Source organism: Cannabis sativa, chromosome 2, assembly GCF_029168945.1.
Source record: "Cannabis sativa cultivar Pink pepper isolate KNU-18-1 chromosome 2, ASM2916894v1, whole genome shotgun sequence".
Taxonomy (NCBI): Eukaryota; Viridiplantae; Streptophyta; class Magnoliopsida; order Rosales; family Cannabaceae; genus Cannabis; species Cannabis sativa.
In genome coordinates, this window is record NC_083602.1 from 8,876,988 (window position 1) to 8,884,015 (window position 7,028).

The 7,028-nt window shown below is 32.2% G+C and overlaps 1 non-coding gene across 1 annotated transcript; it reads right to left on the bottom strand.

Moving 5' to 3' along the window:
* Positions 1 to 4,953: 4,953 nt before the first annotated feature.
* On the bottom strand, positions 4,954 to 5,060 carry LOC115721517 (small nucleolar RNA R71). The gene has a single exon (XR_004012534.2). It is a non-coding gene; the product is annotated as a small nucleolar RNA R71 (small nucleolar RNA).
* Positions 5,061 to 7,028: the final 1,968 nt, after the last annotated feature.

Genomic DNA, 7,028 nt, shown 5'->3' on the forward strand with positions numbered 1-7,028 from the left:
AGCAATTTATTTTTTTATACTTAAATTATTTAAAATTTTATAGCAAAACTTTTTATAATTTAAAATTATACACATATAATTTCATAATTTAAATTTTATTATACTTGTAATCTTAATTTTAAATTATTACACTTAATTATTTAATTTTTTTATTTAAATATTTAAAAAGTAAAAAATGAAATAAGTTGAAGGATTTTTTAGAAAAAAAATGGTTGCACTTGTTATCGATTTATTAGCTTGAGGCCTCATACTTAGTTCATATAATTGTAACAAAATAATTAAATATCATTTAAAAATAATTAATTATTTGAACATTTATTATAAGAAGAGAATTTTAATTTGTGTCAAAAGAAGTTTAATTTTTGTAAAAAAAAAAAATAAATTTTATTGTAAATATTATAATTAAATGGTTTAATTATTCAAATAAGTCAAGTAAGGATTTAAATATAAATAGTAATTGCTAAAAGTGGTCATGTTAAATATTTAATTAATTATTTTAAGAAAATAGTTAATTATAATTAAATAATTTCAAAAAAAGAATGTCTATTTAATTAATTATTTTAAGAAAATAGTTAATTATAATTAATTAAATGTAAAAAAGGAAAGTTTACCTATTAGTAACCTGCTATTACAGGTTAAAGAAAAATGTAACCATATGGTTACAATAAAAATGTAATCATTGAATAGTCACCCATAGAATACGAAAACTTTTTAAAAGTAATTGAATTTAATTCGTATCATTTTCTGCAGGGAATAATGAACAATAAATACATGTCTCATGTATATAAATACATTAGTCATGTGCATTGTTATTCTTATATTTTGATGTTTCAAAGCAATTTTCTTAACATCCTTTTGACTATTAAAAATCTACTATAAAAATGCATCAATAATAATTATTTTTAATGATTCTTTAGTCGTATTCACATAAATACAACATTTTTGACAAATAAAAAATATTTACTTCAAGAAATATTTGCCAAAATCTATATCGGTATTAGATTACTTTTCATTGTCCTCAAAGAATACTAAAACATATATATGAATATGTATTCATCTCTTTTATTATATTTCAGTCAGCTATATGATGAATATTATATTTGCATAATCTTCAGGATATATGCAAGATTTTATTGAGGACGCATAATCTTCAGGATATATACAATATTTTATCAAGGATACATAATCTTCTGAATATATGTATAATTTATATAAATTTTCTCTATCATATCATAGATAAACAGTAAGAGCGGACAATATATATGAATTAAATAATAAATATATATAAAATATATACATACATATATAATATATAGATATATAGATAAAAAAGAAAAAGAAAAAAGAATTTTTAAAATTGTATTAGTCAGATAAGTATATATGTAAATATATATATATATATATATATATATATATCTTTAGTGTATGGTGACCTTGAAACAATTTAAAAGCTTTAACAAAATATTTATTTTGAAGCTTGAACAGGGACTCGTGCTGATAAAGTGTTATAAAATAAAATAGATAAGAAGAAATAAGAAGATGAAGAGAGAAAGAGAAACTGAATGAGAATTTTTCAATTATTTATTTTAATAGGGTGAACTCCCATTTATATAAAAATATGATTAAAAAGATAGAAACTAAATTAATGTAATAAAAAGAAAATATAATTAAGCGTTAATGACAATAATTTGGTAATTTAAATATTTATAAAAAAAAAATATTTCATAATAAAAATATCAGTACTTTTATATATTCTAGAGTATTATGTTGAATTAATGGAACCACACTAAATGCATGCAATTATTAATAATATATATGAGTATCTTATAAAATAATGATGTTGTGGATTCTCCACATCTAATACGTTTTTACAGGGTGAAAATTCATAATTTAAACAAACTTTGTTTTGGTTGGCTTTTTTAATATTTTTTTTATTGGTAAAAGAAATAACATCAAAGTGCATCGTTATTTTTATCTTTTATTAAGAAAAAAAGTGCTTTATTATAATATATATAAGAAAAAATAAACATCATGTTTAGTTCAGCAAGCATTATCTAAGTTTAGCCTATCTAATTCATGTAGTGTTAGAAATTATTATATGAATAATATGAAATATATGAACAATCTATGTAATGCCATATCCCATACAAGTTTTGAATGTTAGACATTTATATTTATAAACTGTAACATATATGATTATGTATAAAGTGCAGAATTAGTAAAACATATATGTACTATATTTAAGGATCGAAATACCTTCAGCTATTGATTCTTGAGCTTCAAACCCACATAAGCTTTGATCTGCAAAGAAAACTGGTTGATGTGGGTAATCGGGCTTCCTCGCTCTCTCAACTCTCTTTAGATGGATTTTGCTGTTATGAACAAAATGAGTGAGAAGCTCGGGGACCGAGACCCTATATTTATAGGTGAGATACTCCATCAGTATCTGCGCCACATTAATTGTAAGAATATTTTGACAATTAATTCAGGAAATCAAATCAGGTAATGAATATAGAAATCTGACCATATATAGAATATTACATAATTGATTCTGTCCAGATTCAATGAATATAAAATATTCATTTATCAGAAAATCAATTATTTATTTATTTCCTTAAATAGAAATTTATTTCTTTAAATAGAAATATATTTCCTTAAATAAAATATTCTTTTATGCTCCCACTTGGTCAGCATTTAGACTAAAACATTCAAACCAAAACGTTCCTCATTATATAATAAATAACGAATCATAGCGACATGTCCTCATTATAAGTCGAGTATTATCTTCCATGTATTAAGATATATTTATTATATAGCAATGTACTTAATGTGGCAATATAATTAAGTGAATAAACCCTAAACCTTATATTTATTCAAGTCCTCTTATGATAATTTTCTCAGATGAAATTGAGGTGCACATAAATATAAGAAAATATCGAAATTAGAGTTTCATTGAATAATTTTTGGTTGTACAAATATAAAAAACTGCATATAGGTTAACTGAATCAAATATTTACTTTATGATCTGTTAGGTTATAATTAACCTATATTTTAAAGTTAGCATTATCTCGTCTATTGGTGTCTTTTGGAGCAGTTTTACGCTTGATTTTCATTATTTCAGGTTCCCGGGGTGTTAAAGTTCGAATTCAGTCAAATGGCGAAAAACTGGGATAAACTTGGAAAAATTGGAAAATTCGGTTCCAGAAGTGTTAGTAGTCGCGACCTCCAGAGAGCCTGGTCGCGACCCTTTTTCCTGGTCGTGACTTCGTAAGTTAGGCAGAAACTCGGTTTTTCGAGTTTTGCCTGTAGTCGCGACCAGCTTAAATGCTAGTCGCGACTAGGTACGGAAATCGCAGATTTGACCTAATTTTGATTTTTCACTCAATTGGAGGCTCACCACTCACCCCTATATAAGGAATACGACATTGAAGGTCAGATCTAAGCAAAAACAGACCTAATAGCGGAGGCAAAGTGGAGAGGAAGCTATCTTGAAGACCCGGAGCGATACCACCTTCTAGTTTCTTTCTTTTACCCTTTTTATTCATCTTTATGTTTGTTTTTATTTCTGAATTAATCATGGATGTTTTTAGAGTCATTATGAACTAAATTTCCCAATAAGGGAGGATGATGATTGTTGTTTAAGTTTATGCCTAGTTAATAAATAATTGCCATTCCTTCATCTTATGTGTGAATACTATCTTTATTTGTGTTTAATTTCATGTGTAAGCTTGATCACCTTTTACATGTTCTATGATCCTAATTCGAAATCTGAAAAGTGATAATTAGGAATGCTAAAATTTGGATAGTCTAGGTTTTGATGTAAAACGAAAGTATTTGCATAGCCTTAGTGACTAATAGATTATTGCTTAATGCTGATTTTGTGTTGATCTAATTAAGAAGTTAATTAGAGAACATATTATTTAGAACCTAAAAGATCTGAAAAGAGTTAGGTTAATTTATAATCTGTCTTTCACATTGAGATAAGGATAGCAATTAGGCATTGACATAGCTAGCTTATCAACAGGATTCACCTCCCTAATCTCTCATCTTGATTAATCTTCGTTTATTTTTTCTTTAATTTCTGAGTTATTTACTTTTAAAATTGCAAACTTATTATTTTACCAAATAGAATCATAAGTATAGTTTAGTAGTACTTAATCCAATTCCCTGTGGTTCGACCTCACTTGCGTGAGATACTACTTGATACGTACACTTGCGTAATAAACAGAATTTTCGTAACAAGTTTTTGGCGCCGTTGCCGGGGAATTGTTTAAAGGTTGATATTACACAAAATTATACTAACTTCTACTTTGGTATATTTTCTCTTGCTGATTTTTCTAACCTTTTTCTTGCAATATTTTCTTGATCTATTTCAGGAATCACAAGTGTATGCGCCGACAAGGACAAGCAGTGATATTACCAGTTGATCCCGAAATCAAGAAAACTTGTAGGAGAAACCGAAAGAACAAGAGGCAAGAGGGAGTTTCAGCAACTGCTGAAACTTCAGACATCATGGCTGCCAATGCTGCAAACAATGGAGGCAATAACGGTAACAATGGTGGCGCAGTAGAAGATCAAGCTAATGGCCGCAGCTTGAGAGATTACATTCTCCCTACTCTGACGAGAGTGTAGTCATGTATCAGGCCACCGGCAGTGGATGCAAATAACTTTGAGATCAAACCTACCATACTTCAGATGGTGCAGTCTTCAGTTCAGTTTGGTGGCCTCCCTTCTGAAGATCCTAATCTGCATCTCTCTAACTTCATGGAACTTTGTGAAACCTTTAAAGTTAATGGAGTTAGTGATGATGCTATTCGACTGAGACTGTTCCCATTCTCTCTTAGAGAGCGAGCCAAGAGTTGGCTAAACTCCTTGCCACCCAACTCTATCGCCACCTGGAATGATCTGGCAACGAAATTCTTGTCAAAGTTCTTTCCTCCAGCAAAGTCTGCAAAGCTGAGAGGAGAAATTAATAACTTCTGCCAACAAGATAATGAATCTCTCCATGAGGCTTGGGAGAGGTTTAAAGATCTGATCAGAAAGTGCCCTCACCATGGTATAGAGAAGTGGATGCTGGTCCACAACTTTTACAATGGGTTGGTAGGAAATACAAGAACTTTAATAGATGCTGCAGCTGGAGGAGCCTTTATGAGGAAGAGTGCTAATGAGGCTTATGATCTATTGGAGGAGATGGCTCTAAACAATCAACAGTGGCCAACTGAGAGGAGTCAATCAAAGAAGGTAGCTGGTGTGTTAGAGGTCGATGCCATCACCAAGTTGACAGCACAGGTTGAGGCATTGACAAAGATAATTGCAGGTCAAGCTAAACAAGCCCAAGTTGTGTGTGAGTTATGTGGGGGAAGCCATCACTTTTCAGAATGCCAAGCTGATGTGGATGATTTGCCAATGGATGAAGCTAAAGCCATTGGAAACTATTCACAGAACAACAACAACAACTATGGGTTCAACCAGGGTAATAACCGAAGAAACAGTGGGTTCTATCAGCAACGAAATCAGAACCAGAATCAGAATCAACAGTTTAATCAACAACAAACCTCTGGTGCAAATTCTAGTTTGCAGACAGATTTACTGCTTCAATTCATGACTGAAACTAGATCTTCAATCAAAGACCTGCAGACACAGATGGGCCAACTAGCAACTCAAGTAGCAACCCGTCCTCAAGGGAATTTGCCTAGCACAACAGAAGTAAACCCCAAGGAAAACTGCAACGCAATTACCCTGAGAAGCGGTAAAAATTATGATGGTCCTGAAATGCCACAACTAGTGAATGGAGAAAAGGAGAATGAAGAGCAACCGATGTCGACCCCAACACCCACTCCAATGAAGGCTACTGATAGTCAACCACAGTCACAGCAGTCTCCACCAACTAATATAGATCACCATGTAAAAATACCATACCCTCAAAGGCTTAGAAAGTCAAGCTTGGACAAGCAGTTCACCAAATTCCTGGAAGTGTTCAAAAGACTTCACATTAACATTCCCTTTGCTGAAGCTTTAGAGCAGATGCCAAGTTATGTGAAGTTTATGAAGGAAATCTTGTCAAAGAAGAGAAAGATGGAGGACTATGAGACAGTTGCTCTAACTGAAGAGTGCAGCGCCATCCTACAGAAGAAACTCCCTCCTAAACTCAGAGATCCAGGGAGTTTCACTATTCCTTGTACTATAGGAAAAATTGAGAGAATAAATGCACTTTGTGACTTGGGAGCTAGCATTAACTTGATGCCTCTATCGGTGTTTAAAAGACTGCAGTTGGGTGAAGCAAAGCCAACAACAGTAACTCTCCAATTGGCGGACGGATCACTAGCCCATCCTAGAGGAGTCATTGAGGATGTGTTAGTTAAGGTTGATAAGTTCATCTTTCCAGCTGATTTCATGGTTTTGGATATGGAAGAAGATAGCAATGTCCCAATTATTCTTGGGAGACCATTCTTGGCAACTGGCCAAGCCTTAATCGATGTTCAGAAGGGTGAATTAAAGCTGAGAGTCCAAGGAGAAGAAGTGGTCTTTAATGTGCTAAAGGCTATGACGTACCCAAAGGCAAGTGATAACTGCTTCTTCATTGATTTGATTGATCAAATGGTGAGTGAGAAAAAGCTGCTAGATGATCCTCTTGAACTAAGTCTAACTGAAGATGAATTGACGGAGCAAGAAGGACAAGAGGTCATGGGGTATGTGAAGTGGCTTGATTCCTATGGGCCTTTGAACAGAAGATACTTTGAGGAATTGGGAGCGGTTCCAAAAGAGCTGAAGCCATCTACTGAAAAGCCCCCAGAACTTGAATTGAAGGTGCTTCCTAGTCACTTGAGGTATGAGTTTTTGGGTCAAGATAAAAAGCTGCCAGTTATTGTTTCAGCTTCTCTCTCTGATGTGGAAACTGATAGACTTTTGAGGGTACTTCGAGCTCATAACAAGGCCATCGCTTGGACACTAGGAGATGTTAAAGGAATCAGTCCTTCAACAGTGATGCATCGAATTCTCATGGAAGACAACGCCAAACCAACTATTGA